The 26,816-nt window shown below is 40.4% G+C and overlaps 1 long non-coding RNA gene across 2 annotated transcripts in view; it reads left to right on the top strand.

The window, feature by feature from the left end:
- LOC106730912 overlaps positions 1-26,816 on the top strand; it is a 55,794-nt gene extending 28,978 nt beyond the window's left edge. For both annotated transcript variants that reach the window (XR_001367355.2, XR_004317206.1), the window contains one exon: positions 26,658-26,816. This is a non-coding gene — a long non-coding RNA (uncharacterized LOC106730912). The remainder of the gene's footprint in view (positions 1-26,657) is intronic.

The following is a 26,816-nucleotide window of genomic DNA, read 5'->3' as shown; positions in this document are numbered from 1 at the left end:
ACCACTGAGCTATACCTTCCCCCCAAGTGTGTAAATGAAGGCTGGAGAAGCAGCCCCCCTGTGTTGGGGCTTTCTATATACCTCCAGGCCTTCCCTGACCAAATCGATTCAAACTCCATGAAAAAAAAAAAAAATATATATATATATAATTTTTTCCCCCCAGTGACCATAACAACTCTTTCCATAAAGAGGTCCAGATGTTTAATTTTTCCAAAAGAAATTTTAACAAAAACAAAATAAAAGTAACTGAGGAAGGATCATTTTTCCATTGACTTCTTAACCCAAATGGGACTGGTTACGCCAGTCAAAACCACAGATTCACCACCCCTGGGGGACTCCCCCTTTCGTCGTCCCTGGTTTCGGCCTGGGTACAGGTGCCTTCCCAGAATGCCTCTGGTCAGGCCCCTGCAGACACTGTATTTAATTTCAAGAAGCTGTTTTTTTTCAAAAGCCAGCTGCGGACAGTGTAGGTTGTCATACTTTGTCTCCAACACCCTGGGCCTAATAATAAGTAGAAGATGGTTTCATCAGCTTGAGCTGCATTTTCCTAAGTCCATTAGGAAATCCCCTCCTTCAGTAGTTGGCAAAGGCCGGTGCAGCTTCAGAAAGAATGGGGTTTTCTAAAGGCATCGACCCGTACGTATCTCCTGTGAGCAAGAAGAGGGGTCTTTGGGGAGGTGACAAGGAACAGGGGTGAGTGACCAGAGCGGGAAGCAGTCACTTGAAATAGCACCAACCCAGCCATGAAGTCAGGCTTTAGAGTTTTTATTTCTCGTCCCGACGGTTTTGATGTCTGAGCTTAGAAAGGGTTGCTCCTTCTAAAGTTTCTAAACCTTCTTATGGTTGTTGTTAAGATCAATGTCTCTGGGCAGTTGTTAAGATCGATGTCTGTGAAGATTGCAGGCCTCTCCGGGAGCAGTAGGGTACCTGGACACCTACCTGGACATCATAAAAATAAGAGATGCCTGTGGGTGTCCCATAGCTTGTTTGGTTAATGCAATGGCTCATAACTAAAATGCCAGTTGAACCACCAGTTTGTTTTGCTGGTGCTTGGTTTATACATAAACATGAGTGGGAAGGGACCAACATTTCTTTTTTTTTTTTTAAAGCACAAATTTTATTTTTATTACCGCTGCTTTGTTTTTTGTTTCAAAGGGATGGCACGGACTCAGGGTACAACAGCTGTACACAGCCCAGCTGGAAGGTCCCGGATTTTGAACTTCTACTTCTTAAAGAGGGGTTATGTGTTGAACATTCAAGTGCTGGTAACCATTCTGTTTTATTTGCCCTACGGCTTCTTGGAGGGCAGAATCCAAGACCACCTCCAGCTCAGACGGATGGAAAGGGTTGTGGCAGAGCAACCAGCAAAGGCGGTTTAGACCAAGACATCTCATGAGGGGTTGGGTTCCTACCCTCCAGGGCCTTCTCACTTGCCGTCATTTTTCAAGGGCACATTGAAGCTCTGTCTTTGTGCCTCTCCTGTCCTCTCCGTAGCCCATAGATTACATCCCCGAGGAATCGGCTTAATATACTGTGTCCATCAGAGGTGAAAACAGAGCCAACTGGGACTATAACTCACACAACACAGACACTCAGCAAGTACTAACGACTTACATGTTGGATCACAAAATGATCTGAATGATGAATGGGTCCTCCCAGTGGGTGAAAAAAACCCTCAATCTCTGTGTTGTTTCCCAAGGCCATTCGATGTTTCTTAAAAGATCAGACACACAGGCCTAACCCTGATCAAAGTCTAATCTCCAAAGTAGACCTGGAGCAAGATGGGTTTGGGGGAGCATCAAATTCTCTTTCTTGTTCTGTGTTCACTTAAAATTTTTTTTTAATTGTAAGTACCCTTTCATCAAATTAAAATCCTGAGTGTAGTGACAGCAGTGATTCAGTGACAAAACATGGTTTATGAGGATAAATTTGAACCCAGGTGCAATAATTTAGTAACATTTTAGGTGATTAATTTTTCCAAACGATCTCATCGCTCCTCCTAGACAAGAGGGAATCAAGGTCTCTGTGGTCCAGGTTGGGTCCCTACGGAAGATTCTGGCTGAGCCAGGAATACTTCTTGACCATAGGTTGTATGTAGGGAGTCAAAGGGGTTAATCCAAGTTGCAGCATCTTAGACAGGAGACAAAGCCAAGGCTGACTTTCCAAATGAGTTGTCCGTTTGAAGGGCCTGGAAAGTCAGGGGAAAATCTATGCACACACTAATAATGAGATGAAAACCAGCGAGATGAGGCTGGGATGAAAGTCCAAAGCAGAGAATAAGTGGCAAAGTTGAGAAATAGCTTGACTGGTGAGACGGTAATGGCAGCAGCTTTTTATGGTTTTTTTTGTGTGTGTGTGTGTGTATGTGGTTTGGGGTGTGGCCCGGGAGAGAGCTATTAAATACCCTAACTTGGTGTGAACGCTTCTTAAATTTGTTTCTAGGAAAAACAGATTGGAAAATCAATTAACTAAGAATTATGGGAAAGTGAAACCAGTGGGCAGGATCGAAAGAACAAGGAAAATAAAAGAATACGTTTGGAAGGTGGCTCATCTCATTGGAATAAGAACGTCTCGTGGGGGAGGGTATAGCTCAGTGGTAGAGCGCATGCTTAGCATGCACAAGGTCCTGGGTTCAACCCCCAGTACCTCCATTAATAAATAAAAATAAATAAACCTAATTACACCCCCAAAGTTAAAAAATGAAAACAAATAAAATAAAATAAAAAGAACATCTCAGAGCACGCAAGTGATTTTGGAGGCATACAATCAAGCTTCCAGAAGAAGTGATTTCTATTCTCCCACCAGTGTGGACGGGTGGAAGGTGTAATCCTGGGTTATCTGGAAGGAGTGGCAGTATTAACAGCCGGAAGGTAAACTATTCAATCATTGTCCTAGAGCGGAAAGACTTCCATTTTTATTTTATTTTGTTTTGTTCTTTTTTTTTTTTTTTTTATATAAAGCTTTTCTTCTAAATAACTAAGTAGGAACTCTACTCAAGATACTGGCTACACCAGGTGTAGACCTAAATGCCACTTGATCTAACTTAACGAGACTGATGATGCCTTGAAAGCAGGGTCCAGGAATGCGTTGTTTCATGGTTGCTGTTATGAGAAATTTTTATATTTCATAGTGTTTTATTCTTCTACATAACAGCTTATTAATTTCAAATTATCCTATTCACCAGTACTTTTTTGAATCTAATTCTCTGCCTCAAAAATACATATTTTACCCTAGTCTATTTCCATATATATTTAAATAAGTTTGAATGATGATCTACTTATTTTTTTTCTGGTTAGAAAAGAAACATACAAGCTCATTTCAAAAAATAATGCAAAGGTGTATAAATGTGAAAGTTTCCACTAATCACCGCCATCCCAGATAACAGTTGTTACAATTTAGATCAGCGAATCTGCCCAGAGCACCTGCTGCGTGTCAGGCTCTGGGCCAAGGTGGGATCAAGCAATGGCCTGGACACGGCTGCTGCCCTCAAGAGGTCGCCACTCAACTAGTGTTTAACTGGGGCTTCATACTGGAGTCACTGAGAGTCTGTTTAAAAAGGCAATTGGCCTAGTTCTCCCTAGAACTGCTGATAAGAATCCTTGCTGAGCAAACCAAGTTAAGAATTACTCAGCTCTGGAGTGCCGAGAGCCATTCAGTAAGAGATCTCCTTTCCTTTCTTATCAAATTTTACTTACACGAGTGGTTTCCAGTACCCTGGAAAATTTGCACCCCTTACACTTGAGGCTGTTAAAAAGACTCAGAGTGACATTATTTTGCCTGTGTGAATGGGAAGGAGTCAAAAATCGTTAACATCATGATTCTAGTGAGGTGGTAGTGTCTCCGTGTCTCATTGCTGACGTATGGGACAGTGGTCAGCAGGAATGTGATGTATAGGAAGTAAGGTTCGTACAGTTGTACCTCTATACACATTAAAGTGCTTAATAATAATTTTATGAATATTTAACCAATTAATTGGATTATATAATGAACTCCAATATGTTTAACAACTAAATTATTCACCTTTATTGAGGAGCATTTATTCATTTTTTTTGATGCCTGTTGAACAGTGTACTTTTACAGTCCTTATGGGTAATCAAGTACATATAGTATTACAGAACAATTTGGAACATTCTACGATCCTGCTTTGGATTCTCATTCATTCGTTTATTCACTCATTCGACATAACATTCTTTTGCACGCATCATATCCATCCATCCAGGTACTACCCTAGATGCTGAGCACATGGGAGCATCGAAGACAGACATGGTCCCAGAACTTACAGTCTAGCAGCCGACAGACAATTAAACAAGGCCTAGTGGCAAAGCACGATGCAAGGTCGAGGTACTGGGAGAGCACTTAGCTGGAGTCCCTGAGTGGTCTAGGGTGGTGGGCAGAGAACGTCCATGAGGGGATGGCTTTTGAGTGGTGATCTAAAGGACACAGGACATGGAGGATGGGCTTCAGGGGACAGAATTGTTCCACTCAGAGAGGAAACAGCCTGTTTGAGGGCCCAGAGGCCAGAGCAGCTAGATGTATGTGTGGACAGATGTTCAGAAGGACTGGAGCACAGAGTGTGGAGAGGTCAAGGGGCCTCATCCTCAAGTGCTAACTGGGTGGTGGTCAAAGATGTTCACTTTTATCTGAAAGGAGCTAGGAAGCTATTGCAGAGTTTTTCAACAGTAGAGTGACTCATTCATATTTATGTTTTTGAAAGATCTTTGACTGCAGGGTAGAGAATGAGTTAGAGAAGAGCCAAACAGGACACAGGAGACCAGTTAGAAGGGCTGCTGTGGTAATTTGGAGGAGAGATGCTCGTAGCCCACACCAGCCGTCAGCCAGCTCCAGCCTGTGGGCCCCACCCGCCCATCTGCTTGTGTATTTCTGTGGCTTCGTTTGCACAACAACAGTGGAATTGAGTAGCTGTGGCAGACAGTCTGGCTCACAAAGTCTCAAATGTTTACTATCTGGCCCTTGGTAGAAAGAGTTTGACCACCCCTGGATGACCCAAAGACGATGACAGCATGGGGGGGCTAGAGAAATGAGAACTGTTTGGCAGGTACACTCAGCAGAAGGGGATGACTGATTGGGTGTGGCTTGCACAGCTGGGTGGATGCAAGCGCCACTTTCTGTGGTTGGTGCTGTGGAACTGGGACGGTGTGTCCGTGTGTTCGTCTGTGTGTGCCCATGCTTGTGTATGTGTGTGTGTGGTGGGGGTGTGGCGCAGGCGGCTCCAGCTCGGTGAGGCAAGTTAGATTCACAATGCACTTTGGCTGAAAGATGGCTTTAGTGAGCTCTGGCGTGTGACTGTTACGGAGCCAAACACACGGAGTTTCAGAAAAGATAAGGCTTGTATTTGTTTTCCATATTTATGACGTAAGGTGCATCCAGGGAAGAGGGCTTTAATTCACTCTATATGAGCTTGTCTGAATATCCAATCTGTCTAGCGTACTTCCTATTTGATCCCAGAGGTCTCGTTAGGGGAACAGGACATTTAAGGGGAACCAAAGCTCTGTTCCTCTATCTCCTTCTCTGAAACCAACCGAGAGACGGTTTCCTGTACTGGGAAGAATCTCGCTCTCCAACTTGGTGATTTATGATTCTCTTAGTTGCATCTGTTTATTTTGCTTGCAGCCAATTCATGTTGGTTTTCAAGAAATATAAGTGCAGCAAAAGAGGAAACATTGGAAAGACAGAGGAAGGAAGACTTTGGGGTCCGGTAAGGGTGAGAAGAATTTAGGAAAAACAGAAGTGCATCTGGATCTGAGGTGGGGGCGGCTGCTCAAAATACAAAGACCAGAAAGGGAAAGAAAGAAGAGGAGAGGGGAGTGGATGGATTCGTTGGGCAAAATCTTGTTGACCCGGGGCCTGAATCCAGTCCAAATTGACCCCTGATCTCATCCAAGTACTGTCCACCCCCTTTACAGTTTGTAACCTCAGGCCAAAGTGTTGTGGCTGGAGGCTGTGGACCTGGGGAGGCATCTTGCCAGTGGGGTGATGTGGGAAGACTGAGTGCCAAGCTGGCCAGACGCTGGTGTCTAATGCTATGTAATGAAGGTTAAGTGACAGGCGGATATCCACTTAACTGCTGATTCCATCTCTCCACACCCTGTTATCATCCTTCGGCCGCTTTGTAGAAGGCAGATTTTTGCCAGCAAATATGTTTTAGGTTACTTGAGTGTCTTGGTTCTCAGTTATTAAACAACTTCCTTTTTCCCCTCAAGGGTTGAGGTCAAGGTGAAAGTTGGAGGTGGTGCCTTTCCGGAGCTGTCCATGGAATCACCCCCCTGAGATTTCAGATGGCGGGGATTGGGGGAAACTGCCAATGGGGGAATTGACTCTGAAGACAAGGAGGCGGTTTCCACACAGGGAGCCCTCTGAAGCCCAGTGGCTTTTGTGGATGGTGTGCGCGTGCGGGGAGGTGGGGGGCGGCCACATTTCAGAGGCACTGGGCTCCAGTGGTTTATCTATGTGATCACTTGTCTCTGCTTGTGGGTAATGCTGGTGTTGCACTTGTTCCAATCAGCTTGGCTTCTGTGTTTCTGTTTGTGGGAGCTCCAAAAATCCTCAACATCTGGGGTTAGAGATTAGAGAGTTCCAAGAAATACAGGAAGCAATTGGTAACAAAGAGGCTAAACATTAGAGATAAGACCCTTCTCATGAAACCCTCATTCGTTTAGAAATAAGAAGCTCTCTTTCCGAAAAACAAAACAGAAAACCCCTGCTTGGTGTTCCTTATTCCTTTTTTTTTTGGCAGTTTTGTCTAACCCAGAAAAACACAGTCAAGATTAGAGAGGAATCTGGAACCTGAGAGCCAGGAGGAGGCATATGTATGTAGTCTTTACGCAACTGCAAATAATTGTGGGCTTCTGTCCTGCAAGAAGAAGTAGAAATGGCCTGAACCGATGGTGGGTTAACCAAGGGTCTGCAGCCTTATTTGCCATCACAGTGAAAAACAGCCCCCATTTCAGAAAGGAGAATGCCAGGGTTTCTTCAAGTGAAGGCAAGTGACTGAGAGTCTTTTCTAATTAATAAAGAAGCTTCACTTACCAGGATGTTGAGCACCACCTGGCACCCTTTATTCTTCCTTTGCCCTTCCATCTGCTCCACTGTCTCCTCTTTCTTCTTTCCCCAAATGTGTACTGAGTTTCTATCATGAGTCCAACCTGGCTAGATACCGGAATACAGCTATGAATCTGGCAGACACACCTTTAAGGAACTCACTACTTATATTTCTGAGAACTTTTTCTTCTGTTCTGAGTCCTTAAAAAGGCCCTCTATACAAAGTCTCCTAAATTGATGACTAGTTCTTGGAGTACTAATCTTCTTTTCTGTGCAGAGTGTATCCAAAATAAATGTAACCCAAAACAATAACCGCCGTAATAATGTTGATACTTTTCATAATATGCAAATTTCAGTTCTATGGAACATTCACTTTAACTGCGAGCTGCTTTCATGGCAAATCAAAGAACGAAATTTTTACTTGGTAGTATACCCTAAAATACCTTCCTTTTCATCAGACATGCTTTGAGTAGTTTCCAAAATCTTTGGAGGGCTGTCCAAGGAGTTTCGTGTGCGAGTTTGTCTTTCAGGGGTTCCAGCAGCAAGGGTTGCTGCCCCCAGGGGAAGCCTTCCAAGAAGAGTCCTCCATCTTGGAGAAAGGAAAGCATAATTTTTGGGCGACACCCTGTCTATTTTAAATCATTGGAGAGGGGAAAAAATATTTGTCTCCAAGACTGTAATTTTCCAGATGACGCCATATTGTTGCACGATTGCCATACCATGAGAAAGAGCGTTCTTGTGGCTTCCGTACTGGAAATCCTGTAGGAATGCTATTTCTGGCATCTTTTCATAATGAAGCCAGGCGAGTATGGGGAGGAGACGGGCCAACCAGATACAGTCTGTGGTCTCTCGGCATCTTAGAAAAGTCCCTTGGCCACGGCGTTTTTTTACAGGATTTCTCAGTCTATGAGGTGTTGAGTGGGATGGATGGTGAGAAGTAGGGGGTGGAAATACTAGTTCAGGTCAAATCCCAGAGCAGTGGTCTGGTCAGACATCTGGACTTTCATGTGATTATTCTCTCATAAAAGTAATTTTGAACCTCCAATTTTGTCTTTTTAGTACTGGGGATACATACTTCTTTTCAAAATTAGGGACCACAACTAAGTATGCATTCTAATAAAAATAAAAGTGACTAGATGGGTAGATGGATAGTCCATGGCCATTTTTCAGATGGAGTTTGGTGCCTGTGAAAACTACTTTCTGAATCTGAGCTGCAATGTTGTGTTTAAGGTTAAAAAATTATACAGAACTCTTTTTTTTTTAATATGAAAATTATTATGATTTTTAAAACTCTGGCAACATTTGGCCCAGGTAACATTTTTTCTCTTTCACTTAGAAAGTTACCTTCCCATACTGTGTTGAAATAGCAGCGTCCAGAAATACTTCCAAATTGTCCTTCTCCTTGAAGGTGAAAATGCCAATAAGGAAACACAAAAGCCTTAAAACTCTGCGTAACACCTACGTGTATAAATTATTATTTACCTGAGTATGTAGATTATTTTGACAACACTACTAGAATTAGAAGACATTTCCTGGGCACACCTGACATTAGAGTGTGGAACTCAATTGTTCTACCCAATAATTGAATTGCAAATACATTAGCTGTGGGTGGGTTGGGGAGATAATACGCTTGGCCCCATTGGGAGGGTGTGGAGAGACCATATGGTTTCTCTGGCGGTTGTTGGGAGCAGTGTTGACAGGCTTGGGAGAGAGCCAAGGTCCGAGTTTCCTGTGCCAGGAGGGAAGGAGGGAGTCTTGAGAGGCCCAAGGCTCTGGACGGTCTGAGTTTAATGCCTAGTTAAACTATTCAAGAAAACAACCTTTAAATGGAAAAATCCCTCTCTTCCACTAGGGAGGGTGGTCTCTGTCTTTTAGGCTGATCCTTGCAAATAAGAAAACTCTCAATTGCTTTTATTAGTACAATTAATGTAGCTGAGGAATTTTAAGTGGTAGACGAGGAGATCCTCTGTTGAATCATAACTTTTATTAGGTCCTTGGAAGAGAGAGGGTGTGTACAGCTAGAGCCTGGTTGTCATCTGGAAAACATGGACTTTTAAGAGAGAGGTGGAACATATTTCTGAAATTTCTCTACCGACAGAGAGAAAGGCCGTAAGTGAAGAAGCAAGGGTGTTTGGAAAGTTGGGGAGATGGAGCTTGGGGCTGTCCTTTCCAGTTTTCATTCGGAAGTCATTAAAACAACAACGGTTTTTGAGAAATGACCAGTGGCCGTGTGTGTGAAAGGTGGGAGCTGCCAGTCAAGTTGCACCCCGAGGCCCTGGGCGAGGCTGCTGCTCTGCTACATGCCTCCTGGGGAAGAGTCTGTCAGCGGCTGAGTTTCCTTCAGGAAGAAAGTGTCCCTTAGGGTGTCCCTAAGTACATCAGAAGCCTGCCCTTTGGTGATGCCGTTGGTACCGAACCAAACTTGGGTCCACTTGCCCGCATGCAGTAAAGCCAATCTACTGACCCGGGTTGTGAAGGAGGAAAGTGCAGCGTTTATTGCAGGGCGCCAGGCAAGGAGTTCAGGGCAGCTGGTGCTCAAGACACCCGAACTCGCCGGCGATGGGTCTCAGCAAAGCATTTTTAAAGGCCAGGTGAGGGAGGGGGAGTCCTGGGATATGTGATCAGCTCGTGTGCAATTCTGACTGGCTGATGGAGAGGTAACGGGTGATGTCACAGGGGTTAAAGTTATCAGTCCTTAGGCACCAATACATTGGGGGCTACATGCTCAGGGTCATTAAGTAGTTAATTTCTTCCATTTGGTGGTGGTTTTAGCATCTGTAGAACAACCCAGGAAATCTGCACCAGATACTGTTATCTGGGGACTTCAGAGAGGAGCGAAAGCAGAGGATGAGGGAGACAGGTCTGCCCTGGGGAGGCCCCATAGGGTCCTGCTCGGTTACACTGTGATGCTGTGGCATGGCTCCTGGCATGTCAGAGCCAGTGGAAGAAGAGGGAGCCCTAAGGGGATGTGCATGGGAAAATTTTGGTCTCCTCATGGGCCCGTCAGGGTCACACACCATGGTCCTTTTGCTCTGCGGGCCACCGAAGATAATTTGCTCCATTCTATTTTCACTGTGTCACTTCCGCTGCCTGGAGTGTTTTTTCTGTGGTTCTCATAAACCTGGGAAGACAGATTCTCACAGAAACCTGAGAGAAAGGCAGCGAGGAAAGAGGGAGAGGTTACTGTGTTCAGAATCCTGGTCAGATTCCTCCGAGCCTCTGCCTGGTTTCCTTTTGGGTTGGCCTGTTTCCTCTCATATCCTGGACAACATAATTATTTGCGTGGCTAGTCAAAAAGCAATGGCAGCTTTCAACAAAAGTACCATTTCAATTAAAATCGCAGAAAGAACTGAGAGACTAACACAATTATGTCATCTTTTGCCAGCCAGGGGAGCACAGGGTGCTATCTGGGCTGGCTGGCCATCCAGAGTTTTCAAGAATTAACAAGAAGAGTTAGTGAGGGGATCTGTGGTCACACAGGAATTTGCTACATATCTTGTGGGCTTTTCTGGAACTTGATTTGTTTCAGGGGAAAAAGCGAGACTGGATTAATGCCACTTGCGGAATCTTGATACCTTGATCTCAGCTACATCTCCAGGCCTGAATTTAAACCTATGTCGGATTGGAAGGCGCTTCTGATGACAGCTTGACCAAAATATTATGAAATAATGGAAGAAAAGGTACAACATAATGATAGAGAATTAGCCTCTGAATTTCTGGTTTGCCCCTCAATATGGAAAAACTAAACACAATAGTTAATGATCTTTGTGTAGCTTGTGGGAGCAAAATTGTGAATGTGTTTTCACTCCCTGCAACACTTGATGCAAAGATTTAAAAAGTTATCTTCAGAAAATGGCTACAACTGTATGGATTACAGGCAGTCTTTGAATCCTAGAAGTATTGATGCGGTCTTGGAGTGCATACCATTTTCTTAAAACTGTTAATAACTTTCCAGGAAAGAGTCATCTCTTTCTGGGAAGGCCTTGTGCTGCATAATGTGGGTTTTGACAAGAGTAGATCAATCTGTTAAGATTTAATAATGTTTGCTCATTTCATAAGTCAGGGCAAACAAAAAAAGGCAAACTATGCAGTGTTTTCACTGTAATAAATTATGAGAGTTAAAAGCAGTCCCCTTTTATACCTATCCACTGATCTTTGTATGGGGCTGATATGCTTGTTTCCAACAATTTGATCCATTTTCTTAATTAAATTAAAAAAAAAGAAAAAACCCTTAAAAATTCATCTTCCTCATGTGACCTTTCGCAAGCTGAAGAATATGCAAAGATTTAATTACAATGGACTGTAATCAAGCCCTCTTTCTGTTACGGTGTAATTAAATACCTGTCAACTGTGGGCAACCCTTAATTTTCCTTGAGTGAAAGCAGTTGATGAACTTAAAAACGAATCCTACCCTTAAGGCTTGCTTTATGAAAGCCTATAATTAGCAATAGAGTTTCATCCAAACTTAAAAGGTTTTTTTTTTCTTCTTCTTTGTCTGGAAACATTTTTACTTTGACAAAAGTTGTAAAATTTTGTTCTTAGTGTTGGGCAAAGCATCACGAAGATTTTTCCTTTTTTTGGTGACGGGAGGAGGCAACTGGGTTTATTTCTTTGGCAGGGGAGATGCTGGGGATTGAGCCCAGGGCCTCATGCGTGCTAAGCATGCACTCTACCACTGAGCTATACCCCTTTACCTCCAAAGTATAATCAATTTTAAACCAGCACCAAAGAGCAGATGTGTGCAGAGCTGTGATTGCTGGGATGGGAGGGCTGTGCATCACTGGCATGCTTTGCTGCTCAAAGTGTGGTCCAGGGACCGGCAGCATCGTCCTCACCTGGGATCTCGTTAGGACAGCAGAACAGGTCCAGCCCCAGACCCGCTGAATCAGCAAATTGTTAAGAATCCTAGATGCCTCGGATGCACATTCATGCTTAAGATACACTGGTTTATAATGCTGACTGGTTTGTTGTGGAAAAGGTGAACTTTAAAGTAAATAAGTTGACTGTTCCTAGGGGAAGAAAAATTTGTAAGTTAAAGGGCATTCAGTTTTATACATTGAATCTTAACAATCTAGGGGGCTAGTGTTGCCAAAAGAATTATTTGGAGCTTGCTTTTACCTCCAGGAGGTCCCCTAAGAAATGGCTTTGCCTTAGATTCTGGAATGTATTTTGTTTCCAGAGCTGCACAAGGAGTGAACCCTCTGGTCGACAGGGTAGATCTGGCTCTTGGTTATTTTTCTCACAGTAAATGTAGTTTCCATGCAAGAGTGTCTAACTGAAAGTAGTTGGTCAGTAAGTTTTTTTTTTTAATGAATTATTGAATATATTCAGGTCACAGCTAGTTCTGTAAAACAAAATGTGCACAAGACACTCTGTCTTGGTTCCCTCTCTCTTCCATGTGGAAATCCAGTTTTCCCAGTACAATTTGTTGAAAAGACTGTATTTCCCCATTGAACAGTCTCTGTACCCTTGTCAAAAATCACTTGACTGTATATATGAGGGTTAATTTTTGAGCTCTCTATTCTATTCCATTGGTCTATAGATTTAGTTGCAGGCCAGTACCATACTGTTTTGATTACTATATTTTTGCAGTAAGTTTTAAAATCAGGAACTGTGAGACCTCTAACTTTGTTCTTTTTCAAAATTGTTTTGGCTATTTGGGGTCCCCTTGAGATTCCATATGAATTTTAGAGTGGACTTTTACATTTCTTCCAAAAAATCATTGGAATTTTGATAGGTCAATAATATTTTTTGAATGCATACATGAATAAATGAATGAAGAATGAATTTTAAAAGCTAGCTTATGACTATAGTTATGGAAAACATGTTATAAAAATCTTTAACAACGATGTCCTAAAATGGGAGATTTCTCCATGAAAGAGATACACTTTTCTCTACAAGTAAAATTTTATTTGGATTTACTCATTTATCTTCCTATTTCTATTTTTCAAAAGGATTTGACATAAGTCACAATTAAAAGAATGATAAAGGAATAAAAGTCAAGCAATTAAAATGGTAGTAAAAAATGGCCAAGACATGGAAACAACCTAAATGTTCGACAAATGATTGAATAAAGTACTTGTGGAGATGTGTGTATACACACACACACACACACACACACACACACACACACATATGAATATTACTCAGTCATAAAAAAGAATGAAATAATGCCATATGAAGCAACATGAATGGATGTGGAGATTGTCATACTAAGTGAAGTAAGCCAGAAAAAGAAAGAAAAATACTATATGAAATCACTTTTAAGTGGAATCTAAAACAAAAGACAAACTAGCTTATTTACAAAACAGAAACAGACTACAGACATAGGAAACAACCTTATGGTTACCAGAGCTTAAAGGGGTGGGAAGGGATAAACTGGGAGTTTAGGATTTGCAGATACTAACTACTATATATAAGATAGATAAACAAGGTCCTACTGTGTAGCACAGGGAACTATGAGAGCTTATAATGAAAAAGAATAGGAAAAGAAATATACATATATGTATAACTAAATCACAGTGCTGTACACCAGAAACTAACACAACATTGTAAGTGGACTATACTTAAAAAGGTGGTAGAGGAAGAATAAGAAGTTAGGTGGGAAGAAGGGACAGTCTCTTGCATATTAGGCTTGGTTTTAAGTTTCCCGGCAACTGAGTAAAGAGGGAAACGTAACAAGGCAATGGTATCTCAATACCAAATAAGAGCTAATAGTCTCTCTTATGTATCAAGAGAGAAATCGTGAGCACCTGCCTTTCAACTGCTGCCTCCACCTGTGCCCGTCCTGAGGGCCAGGTCTATTGAGCTCAATTGTAGGCTTGTTTTTTTTTTTTTTATTGATACTGAGAAAGGGGCCCCTCTTCATAGAGCAATAAGGGTTTTAGAATGAGAACACCTGGATAATCTGAAACCACACTCTGATAACTACCAGTGTTTTTTCAGTGTTTGCCATGGTCCAGGCACTGAACTTTACTCCTAACAACATCTCTGCCGGACAGGTGTTGAATCATGCTTCTGTGTTTCCAACCAAAGATGTGGTGCCTGGTGCTGAGCAAGGAGCTTCTGAGGCCCCAGCTTCTGTGTGGTGGCCTCACTCAGTACCTGAATTGGTCTGTCTGAACCCCATCTCAGCATTATAACTGGCTTTCTGCCTTGCCCCTTCTTTCTGAGTTCCTGTTTTGGTACCTTAGCTACTCTCCCAAGTCCAGATGTATCCTAAGACTGGGCTCCGCCTTGTCTTTGCTCTTTTTCACTCTGAGCCTGCAGCGCAGCTCCAGATTGCTAACTCCTGGTGGACCCTAGTGCCTTTGGGCTGACATCCCCCATGGATTTCTGCTCCGTATTTGTCATCACTATGGTGTATCACTTATTACGTATCTTTCTATTCTTGGCCCCTTATGCGGACCATTTGCCTGAACCGTGATGTGTACGAGGTCTCTTTAGAGGAACGCTCTGGCCGGAGCTTGTCCTCTGCCTTGCCTCTGTTTTGCCTTGCCTTGAGAAAACTGCCATGGGTTCATCTGTGACTTCCAGAAGTTGATGAGCGTTCTTGACCCTTTCATATGCTGCAGATTGATGAAAACTAAGGGGATGACGCCGAATTGATTCCTGCTGAAACAGTGTGAGTTCTCAAGGAAGCTGGCTCTAAAGATGGCGTATCATGTTGGGACTATTTATTGGGTGTGTTCTCAAGATCAACATCTGTGGGCAGGAGGGGATGGAAGGAGGATTGGGCAGAGGGACAAATCCAACTGTGATGCAGGCCGATCAGCCTCGGTCACACCCTGCGGGGAGCGCTAGAGTTGGAATGTTTGGTCAAGGATGCCCAGGACTTGTATCTCCCTGCTTCAGTCAGTCACTGGTTGTGGGATACTCCTGAAAGAATGTGATATTGAGCTGGTCTGGAGCCGAGGCACTCCTTCCAACAGTTGACAGCTGGAGGCAGTCTCCACTAATAAGTACTCCCAGCAACTGGGTAACAAGACCTTCCTTGAAGGAGTGTCTTGTGGTGCATCTCTGCATCTACCTTGCTCTGGAAGTAACTGGGACCATACTGTCTAGGTAAGATAATGTCTAGTGATTGGACATGGCTCAGGGATGGAGTTTAGAATGTCCTTTAATCCTCCAGAAAATAAATAATCTCAGAGAGGCTCCTGACTGGGGATGGACAATGAAAAATTAGAGATTGAATTTGTGGAGTGCCGAAAAGGAGACATTCTTCATGATGGATACAAATACAACATATGCTTACATATCACTGTCAGCCGAGGGAGGCTGATGTGGGGTTCTAGGAGGTGAGCAGCCCAAATGAAAAAATGCACGAGGAGTTGCCATACTGCCGGACAGACTTCAGCCGGAGACACCATGGGGTTAACAACACTTTATTGCCACAGGGAGGTGCACGCCTATGCTGCACCTGTCCTGCTGTTTATCTGTTCTCTGCCAGCACATGCACAATCTGAGTTTCTTTGTTCATTAGGCTTACAGAATATCTCTAGCACATGTATACTTCTATTTTCTTTGTTCTAAATCTTATGTAATTGACACATGCATGTAGCATACTACATACATGTTCTGATCATGGCCTTGGGTCCCACTGCCTTAACTCATCTCAAGGCCAGCTCACAATCAGATATGTAGGTGACAGAGTTATAGTTAGCTATAAATATCAGAGTTTTGATTTTCTACAGACTTGTATTTTTTGCCCAGGTTTGGAAACATTCAACCTCTGCAAGGTGCACTGGTATTGGAGGCCAAGAATGCTTTTGTTGTTTTTGTTTTTAAATCACAAAGTCTCTGTGTATCTACATTTGGACAAGTGCTTCATTGACCCCAGAGTACCAGACGGTTAAGAAATGAAAATTAAATGTTTGTGAAAAAAATAGTGACTACAGGCATTATCATTACTTCTCTCAAAAATTAGCCTAAAATGGTTCCTGTGGAATTTTTGCATCTCAATGAATGTCAAGATGATTTAGTGGCAAACTACACCCTTAAATAAGTTAACCTATTCAATGGAATTTTTAGTATTATTTATCTTCAAGCTGAGACGTATCTGAAAATGATGATGATTTTGAATACAAAGGACATACAGTTGTTCTTTTGCTGCAAAGTTAGATTCTGCAAAAAATGTAAAATCCTCCTCTTTTCTCCATAGGTTTAACATCAGGTGCACAAAAGATAAGCAGTAGAAAAGTCAAGAGGCACAGAGGGGCGAGAAACGAAAAATAAATCTCTTGCTTTCCCCCGTTTGATTCCTAATTCCTTATTTCAGTATTAGTCATTCTTAATATTTTTGGTGTGCTCTTCCAGAAATTTTTTGTGCACATAGAAGTATATATAAATGTATGTTTGTATAGTTATTTATATAGCTACATATGTATTCACTCACTATGGACAGCACTACACATACATTGTTCTGTAACTTGTTTTATTCAGTTAATATACAACTTGGACATCTTTGCATAGTCGTCAATATACAGATCTACTTAAAATCCTAAAAAGTATAAAATATTTTATTCTATGGGTGTAGCACGCTGTATTTAACCAGTAACATTCATGCCATTTTGGGTTTTTGTTCTTCCAGTTTCTCTATGAACATCTCTGCACGTACATTTTTAAACCTTTGTGCAATAGTTGCCTTCAGGTAAATTCCTAGAAGTAGGATTGCTGGGTCATAGAATGACTGTGAGTAATGTTTTTATTTATATTGCCAAACCACCCTCCAAAACATTGTACCAATTTGTATCTAACCAGTAGTGTACAGAGAATGTCGGTTTTGCCAAACTATTGCCAACATTGGATATCATCAGATGTTCCATCTTTGCCCACCTGTTGGATAAAAAGCAGCAAGTCATTAATTTAATTTGTATCCTGTAGTTGTGACTGCGGTTGGACATTTTTTGTTGCGTGTTTGTTGATCCTTTTGTTTCTTCTTCAGTGAACTATCTGGCCAACTTATTTGCCTGTTTTTCTACTAGATTGTTTACTGTCTGTTTTTTGACTCAGAAAGGCTGTTTTATAGAAAGGATACAATTATTAATCCTTTGTCATAAATGTCACAAATATTTTCCCTAGTTTTTTATTTATACTTTGATTATGTTTATAGTATTTTACATGGGAAATTTTAATTTTTAGGCAGTAAAATTTATCACTCTTTTTCTTTATGGCTTCTGAAATTTGTGATGTGCTGATTCTACTCAAAGGATGAAAACCAATTCAGTCATGTTTTTGTCTAATGTTTTCATTGTTTTATTATTTATACTTAAATCCTTAGCTATAAAATGGGGGTTTTACTAGAATCTAGGTTATAAGATTATGGGAGGGTCAATGGAATAGGGCGGAAAACATTTTTATCTGGTATGTTCTTGTTTTGTTTTAACGCTTTTTAAAGAAGAATATGTTAATGAATTATATAAAATAAGTAGATAAATAAACACATTTATTAATAAAGTTAAGAATTTATTAATTTTATAATTAGCACATTTCTCTTACTAAATTATCTCATAAATTTCAAGTTCCTCTTTTGGTTTTTTTGAATTTAGAGTCATGTCAACTGCAAATAATGATAATTTATTCCTCTTATCTTTTATGTTATTTTTTGTTTTACTTTTTTTGAGGGGGAAGGTAATGAGGTTTGTTTGTTTATTTATTTATTAAATGGAGTTACTGGGGATTGAACCTAGGACCTCGTGCATGCTAAGCATACACTCCATCACTGAGCTACACCCTTCCCCCCTTCCCTCTTAATGGTTAATACTTAGTAAAAAATGTTAAATAATAATGATGATAGACTTTTTTTTCACTTGATACTAAATGCTTATTTAAGAATGATGCTGGCTCTTGGTTTGAAGTATACACACATATGTAAAGGACTTTTCTTATAACATTGTTTGAAAAGTTAACACATGCCCAAGGTGCAGAAAAACAAAAGGGTAAATAGTGAAAAGTAACTCTTTTTCATACTTCTTTTCTTCCTCCATCTCGTTCTCCTTTTAGAGGCAGCCATTGTTAGAGACAGACAGCTGTTTTCTTATTGTCTCAGGGAGATACCAGACATTTATAAATATGTATATAAATATAGTAGAATTCTTATTGAAGCAGATCTGTCCTTTCTTCTAAATTACAGTGTATAGAGAGGCTAAGGCATTTACCAAGATGTCAGTTAAAAGAAAAGGACGAGATTTCCATGTAATCCTTTTTTTAGGGCATATTTCTTTATTTTTTATCATTGGTCTCAGTCATGTAGTTGTCATTGTGGGTGCTGTCGACTTTCTTTTTATTTTTGTTTTTTTCAGTCAGGCAGTAACAGTAGCTCCACATGTGTGCCCTTCCCTTGCTATGTATTTTCCAGCCTCCTCTCATGTGCCCTGGTTGTTTGCTGTCCTTGGTACACAACCATCATTCTAGAGCTTTCCCTTGCCTTTCCAGTGTGGGTTCTTCTGTTATCTGTCCCCCATGTTATTTCTATTCTTTGCTAATTTTAATAGAACACAATTTCAAAGACCTTTCTGAAAAAGTTTATGAGAAATTAAATGCTTTGAATTTTTGCATCTGAGAATATTCTTCATTCCGTGCTGCCATTAGGTTGATAGTTCGGCTGGGTATAGAAGTAGGGGCTAAAATTATTTTTCTTCAGAATTTTGGAAGCTTTATTCTAAATTTCTGCTGTATGGTATCAGTGTTGTTGTTAAGAATTCAAAGCAATTTTAATTCCTTATTCCTTCTAGGTGGTCTTTTTTTTTTTTTTTTTCTTTTTGGCTTCTTTAAAAAATTTTTGTCCTCAGTGTTTGGAAATGTTACCATACTGTACCTTAGTGTGGATCTATTTTGCCCACTCTGTTAGACATTTAATTCATTTAATTTGTAAACTCATGTACTTCTCATCTGGGAAATTTTCTTTAATTATTTTATTGCTATTTTTCTCTCCTCTAATTTCTCTATTTCTTTTCCTTCTGAATTTTCTTTTTTTAAAAAGATTACCCTGTTCATTCATTATGGATGCAAAAGCATTTATCTCTCTGGGGGTAATAATGATAGATTTTTAAAAAATTTTTATTATTTTTTATTTTAATGGAGGCACTGGGGATTGAACCCAGGATCTTATGCATGCTAAGCACACGCTCTACCACTAAGCTGTACCCTCCCTGATAGGTAATCAGGTTTATTTATTAGATTTTTTGAAGATTAAAAAAAAAAAACACTTAGTCTCCATTTTCCAAGTTGTTATTTTTCTCTTCTCTTCGTTTTTATATTCAACGTTAGAAGTCAGATATTCATAATCGTTACTGGTCTATTCATGGTTAAGAGTGAGAGATTAGAAAACTGGAACCTCTGAGCATATGGATGGGGTTTATTGACTTTGAACTTCACTATTAGGGCAGTCAGGCCATTGTAGAGGAACTTGGATGTTATCTTGGGCTGGTCAGGTTTGCCAGGGAGGAATCTTTTAATCTCCTGCTTGGGAGGTAGAGGACTGGCTGAAAGCCTTTTGAAAACCATGTTAGGACTGGGGTAGGGGCCAGCAGTGTCAGCATTTGGCATTCAATAAGCTTAACTTAATTTAGTTCTCTATTTTTAGTATGGTACTCCCCAGTTGAGAAACCTTTTATTTTACCCTCTTCAGTGATTTAGTCTCAAGATTTCTTCTAAGAAGGGGATAGGACAGTCACCCAGCAGCTTGGAGTGGAAGATGGGATTTGAGAATTTAATTGCTTTTCAAAGAATTTTCACTCAGTCCTCCTTGCTGCTCCCCCTGTCCTATCATTAACTTTCAGCTCCGTTCCAAGAGGAAAGGGTGATGTTTGTTCTTGGGCTTTTAGAGAATTCTGTGTTGTAAATAAAATAGTTTCTCAGAAGATTTCTCCCTTGATGACAGCAAGGATGGTGATGGGGTGGCCAGGAAAATCATACTGGAAAGGAGGCAAGCATTGGCTACATCTCTCCTAGGTGTCCCAGGGTATCAATTTGTCCCAGTGGTTTGTTTTTTCAGCTTTCCACACTGCCCATTTAGGGTTTGGCTATCTTTAGTCTGCTAAGTGAGATACCATTAATCTATTTGGTTTCCAGATTCTAGCTTACTTTTGGTCTTTTTTATTCTTCCTATTGTACCAATGTATGCAACTCCTCAGATTTGTTCGTCTCCACCTACCCACTGGGCTTCATCCATTTGCTCAAGGGGGAGCCCTGGTGGCTGCTGCTGCCTCTTTGTCTCCTAACACTGCCAACTGTCCAAGCCTGCTCTGGGATGAAGGTCAGGCTTTGGCACAATCACTGTTGTCTCTGCTGCCACTGAGCCACAGATGATTTTGTCCCCCCCCCCCCCAATTCAGAGGAGACATAAAGCTGTAGGGTGTAGGATCTTGCTTCGTCAGCTGCTGTTTTAGCAGGGCTGGGCAATATAGCCTAGAAATGTGGGTGGGTGGGGAAGGGAACATTAATGCTCTACATGGCTGACTTGGACCCAGTGAGAGACATAAGATGGGAAAGAGGAGCTGTTCCTAGAACCACGATACCATCAGGCCTCTCTGAATAAGTCCTATGTGATGATGCAAATGGTTGTGCTTTCTTGTGAAGCTGTGACCAGTCTGGCCACTCCCCACCTTGTATTTATTTCCACCTTCTCTGCTTCCTTCTCTTGTGACTTAAGGATTAGCTCCCTCATTACTGTGCTAGTAAGCTTTGCCTTGGACTCTGTTTTCCAAGGATCACAGGCTTAGACACCATCTTAGTGTTTTATGTAAAAAATAAAACAAAAACAAAAAACCTTTCGGGAAGGAGCGAAATAAGTATGCTAATTTAATTCTGCAATCTTAAAATTAAACCTCTGAGACATGTTATATATGTATATAAATCAGTTTTGTTGGGAGTTATTATGTAAAAAAAACTTTTTATTAGTGATGAATGTCAAACTTTATCAAATGCTTTTGTGGCATATTATTGAAGTAATTTTTTCTCTATTGAATTATGTGGATTACTCAACAATCATCCATCTTTATAGTCCTAAGATAAAGCTTTCTTGAATGTAGAATATAGCACTTTATTTAGGATTTGTAATAATATTTGTAAATGATACTGTCTAAAATTTCCTTTTTTATGAATATTATTTTGTTAGGATTTAGTATTATTTTATGTTGGTTTTTAATTCATGAAAAATACAATAAATATCTATGAATCCACTAAAAATTCAACCCTCCCATTCTCAACATTTCATGTAGTTATTCCTGGACTCTTAAAAATGTTATTTGTGTGTTGTTTATTGAATTTGCCTTTGCGGTTGGGGCTACAGTAAGTCGTACACCCTGATTTGGCTGTGCTATGAAATTAGGAATATGTTTGAGTGTTTTCACAAGCAAAGGTTACATATATACATATACAATTAACCTTTGAACAACAGGAGTTGGGGCGCCAACCTTCGCCCTGCGGATTCAGTCAACCACAGATTGTGTAGTATTTAGGAATATATTGAAAAAAATCCGTATATAAGAGGACTTGTGCAGTTCAAACTTGTGTTGTCTGTGTTGTTCAAGGATCAGCTCTCTCTCTCTCTATTTTTGTTGTTGCTGTTTTTTGAGGAGGGGCCTGCTTCAAGACCTCACTTAAAGAAAAAGTGTTTTCATTTCCAGAGCCGGTGAATGCCACTTAGAACATTGCAAATGTGTAATTCCTCTTAAGGCCTTGAAAGAGCTGGGGATTTTCCTTTCAACTATCATAAACTCCTTTTTCTTGGACTGTGAAATTATGTTCTTCCTCTGTAACCCTTATTTCCATAAATACGCTCATTTGATTGTTTTTACCACAACAGAATATATCTTTTCTTCAAATAAGTGAACATGTTATTTCTCCTCTTTTTGCCTTTGAGTTTTCTAGTTTGGGAATGTAACCTGGTCGCTTTTTGAAAAAAATCTTGTAATTGCTGAATGTGCCTTATCTTTATAATAGTTCTTCACTCTTGAATCAGTAAGACAATATTTGTTTGGACAATATTTTGTATGTCATATTCAGGCATTAAAAAGCTGGCTTTTATATTGTAAGTAAAATTCTGGTGTGATATTTTAACGCTGTTTCATCACTGCTGAATAATTTTAACTAGACTGTTTACCAGAATTTACAGTCTACTTTTCTATTTTAAAGAAAAAGAAAATTAGGTCTTTCTGAGTTAGTTATGACAAGAAATGAAGTGGCAGGAAAAACCTTCAGGAGAGGACCCTAAGAGACTGGGACAACATTCAAGTCAACACTGAATTAGAGTTTCTGGTGTTCTGTGCTATCAGCTGATTTCCTGACTTTGTAAATTTTTATAAATTTTAGCTACATTTTGTAAGTGAAGACCTTTATGTACCTGATGCTTCTTAATATGCCTGTTGGTACTATTAGCCTTGGGGCAAATTTAGAAATTGAGAAATTAAAAAAACTAGTTTAAAAATTGGTGACAAAGCCAGAGTTACAACCTCCAGCCCTAAATTCTGAATCTTTGCCAAGGAAACATTACAATGTTTTCAGGTGTCCCAGAAACAGATTTTCAGGCCGAAGGGCTTTAAGAGGTCAGCCAGTTCAATTTCTTCATTTTGTAAGAACTAGAATTCAGGCTCAAAGAAAGTCTGAATGATTTTTCTAAGGCAGAACAAAGTTAAGGCTAAAACATTTCTTCACGAACACATTTCTCCACGAACACATTTCTCCGGACAGGTGTTCTGTCCCCTGGTCCACCGTCTCTGAGATCGCCTGAGTTAGCAGTGAAGTGCGTCAGATAAAATGAACAGTTGAGGTCAAAATCCATATATATTAGTGTGAAATATTTTTCCCCCAGAGTTGTAACACAGTAAGTCTTTTAAAAAATGTATTAAAATCCAAATAAAGCACCGCCTTAGTTAGTAATAATATATCAATATGTGTTCATTAGTTATGATAAATTTATTGTTTCAAAGAGCTTAACAACAGAGAAACTGGGCACAGGATCTAAGGGGACCCTTTGTGCTGTCTGCAACTTTTCTGTGAATCTAAAGCTGTTCTAAAATTGAAAGTGTACTTAAAAAATAAATTCTTGTGCTTTACTGAAATATTAGTGCAAAATCTTTATTTTTTTCCTTTAGGAATTTTCTGAGGAAGCAGTTTAGACGAATGTGAATATGACCAGTAATGGGAAATTGAAATACTGAAATGTTTCAGGTAGTGAAAGGGTTCGTTTTGCCCCTCTCCTCTCAGAGCGTGCAGTCACGTGAGGTCTGGGCGGTAGTGTTGGACCTGGTTAAAAATGACTACAGCAAGAGAGAGCCTTTAAAATCCACATCAGATAAGTTTTGCGCTGTAATCACAATATTGACAATCTTTTTACTTCCTTTTTTAGTTGAAGCACAATTGATAGGCAATATGATATTAGTTTCAGGTATATGACATAGTGATTCAATATTTTTGTAGATTATACTCCATTTAAAGCTATTATAATATATTGGCTGTTTCCCCTGTGCTGTACAATATATCTTTGTAACTTATTTATTTTATACATGGTAGTTTGTACCTCTTAATGTTGGTTATTTTTAATCTTTTAAAATTGAGATAAAAGTGACATATAACATTATATCAGTTTCAGATGTACAACATAATGATTTAATATTTGCCTATATTGCGAAACGATCACCACAATAATTCTAGCAAGCATATGTCACCACACCCAGTTACAGATTTGTTTTTTCTTGTGATGAGAACTTTAAAGATTTTTCTCTCTTAGCAACTTCCAAATATACAATACAGTATTACTAACTATAGTCACCATGCTGCACATTTCATCCCCAGGGCTAATTTATTTTATAACCAGACATTTTTACATTTTGACCCCCTTTGTGCATTTTTCCCACTCCCTTAACCCCCACCCCTAGACCACCACTCACTGGTCTGGCAATCTGTTCTCTGAATCTATGAGTTCAGTTTTTGTCTGTTTGTTTGCTTGGTTTATATTTTATTTTTTTTCTTTTTTTAGATTCCACATATAAGTGAGATCATGCAGTGTTTGTTTTGTTTTTCTCTGTCTGACTTATTTCACTTAGCATTATGCCCTCAAGGTCCATCCATGTTGTCACAAATGTCAAGATTTCTGTCTTTTTTATGACTGAATAATATTCCTCTGTGTGTGTGTGTGTGTGTGTGTGTGTGTGTGTGTGTGTGTGTGTGTGTGTAGCTCACATATTCTTTATCCATTCTTCCATTGGTGGACACTTAGGTTGCTTCCATGTTTTAGCTATTGTCAATAATGCTACAATAAACATACATGCATCTAACATCTTGAGTTAGTGTTTTCATTTCCTATGGATAAATATCCAGAAGTGGGTTTGCTGGATCATACAGTAAGTCTATTTTTAATTTTCTGAGGAGCCTCCATTCTGTTTTCCACAGTGGCTGCAGCAATTTGCATTCCCACCTACAGTGCACAGGGTTTGCTTTTTCCCCACATCCTCACCAACATATGTTATTTCTTGTCTTTGTGATAATAGTCATTGTAGCAGGTGGGAGGTGATATCCTATCGTGGTTTTGATTTGCATTTGCCTGATGGTTAGTGATGCTGAGAAACTTTTCAGGTGCCTGTTGGCCATCTGTTCTTCCTTGGGAAAAAAAAAACCTATTCATAACCCAATTCTGCCCATATTTAATTGATTTATTTGCTTGTTTTTGCTATTAAGTTGTATGAGTTCTTTATATATTTTGGATATTAACCTCTTATCAGATATATGACTTGAAAATATTTTTTTCCATTTGGTAGATTGTCTTTTCATTTTGTTTATTATTTCCTTTGCCATGAAGAAGCTTTTTATTTTGATGGAGCCCCCTGTGTATTTTTGCTTTTGTTGTCTTGGCTTTTGGTGTCAAATCCCCCAAATCATCCAGACCTTTGTCAAAGAGGGTGCTGCCTGTGTTTCCGTCTATGAATTTTATGGTTTCAGGTCTTATGTTCCAACTTTTAATCCATTTTGAGTTAATTTTTGTGTATGGTGTAAGTTAATGATCCAGTGTCATTCTTTTGCATGTGTCGTATTATATTTTATCTTTAAAGCATGGAGATTGGGGATATTCAAAGATACGATTTCTCCTGTAATAGTTGTTTGCTTGCAGAGATTACATTGATGAACACTGTGGTAGTTGATTTATAATAAGATCTAAAATTATGTATTTTTTTCCAATTTTTCTCCCCCTAAAGTTTAGAAAGAGTTCTTACTGTAGTTTAAGACTTTGGGAATGGTTCTGGTGATGTGAGGAAGTGGTTAGAGTGACAGGGACAGTTTTCCACCCCTGAGTTGCAAGGGTCTGGGTGACAAATGTTACCAGGAAGTGTGGTCCACTTAGAAGATCAGTTGTTGTGTTCATATTCGTCTCCACCTCCTCCCGCTTCCCAAAGTTTTACTCTCCATAACAACTTTAAAACATTTTAAATCTTGGATTCATGTACACGTAGGATTCAAACACTTTGCAAAGTAAGCATTCGTGTAGGGCTCTGCTTCTGACTGGTCCCCGGCTGTGCGGAGCAGCCCACTGAGCCCTGCTTGCTTATCTTCCTGAGTGAGGTTTTCTCTCCATCACCCCCAGCGCGAGCTATGGCGTTACAAGGGTGTTGTTTTTCATGTGAAATCATCTGTCAACACTGACTCCGAAGTCAGCAGCAAATTCCCCTCTTCTTGTTCTAGCAGAGGAAAATGTGAGCTGAGTGGGCTTGCATTTTCCGTCGCTTGCTCAGATGTCGCAACCATGATGACTCTTCATTCACGCATGTTATGGCTTGAGAGGCTGAAAACACAACCCAGGCATTGTTCACACTGTCAGCCAAGCGTGCGTGTGTGTGTGTGTGTGTGTGTGTGTGTGTGGTTTGGAGGAGTCATCATCCACCTCTCTGCACAGCCCTGGACCCCAATACTTTGGTTCCTAATTCCACTTATCCTACTTCCAGACCTATGGTACCCTCTGGAATGGACCTTATTTTCAGACTCAAGCTTAAACTTAACTTGAAACTATGGGATAAATGACAAATGATTTGCCTGCCATATGTATTCTGGAAAAGGTAGGGTATGTATATCACAGGGTGATTTATTTAACCATTTAAAAATATTTCTTGAGCAGCTGCCTAGTGCTAGATCCTGTCTTAGACACTCAGGAAATGACTTGGTCATGTAACACTGTAGCCTCACAGACACTGAATTTGTGCTCATACCTTCAATTTGCTCTGCCACCCTTCTCTGTCCTGGACTGAGCCCCGGGAGGCTGAATCACATAGACTCTGTGGAAGGGCTTTTTCATCCTCTGATCATCCCTTGTGTTGGCCAATGAAATGCACTGGCAGGGGGCTGGAGGGCAGGAGGAGAGTGGGGCCGGGTGTTTATTCCCCAGCTCCGCCCCTGGGGGCAACTGCAGCTCCCGTGAGACAGTCCCTCCCCACAGCCTTCCTTCTGGGGGTTCCTTGAGGCTTCATTAAGGCTTAGGTGTAAAAGGGTAGCCATTCCAACCCCTGAGACACTGCACTATCCCCTCACGATTTCCCTACACCTGGCCTACTGCCTTTGTAAGAAGTCTTTTTAGTGGACCCTTTTTAAATTGCCCCTCTGTTTCTTGCCAGAAGCCTGGATACAGTCTGATGATGACGATGACGACCATGATGAGTACTGAGCAGTAATAACGACTAATACCGAGCATAGACCACGTCCCAGGTGACACACGACTTTCAGATGTATGATTTGATGATTTCCCAAACCCAAACAAGGTAAATGTCATTCCT

Source organism: Camelus ferus, chromosome 34 (assembly GCF_009834535.1).
Source record: "Camelus ferus isolate YT-003-E chromosome 34, BCGSAC_Cfer_1.0, whole genome shotgun sequence".
Classification (NCBI taxonomy): Eukaryota; Metazoa; Chordata; class Mammalia; order Artiodactyla; family Camelidae; genus Camelus; species Camelus ferus.
Note: the sequence above shows the minus strand (reverse complement) of the source record. Positions and strands in the feature narration are given on the sequence as shown.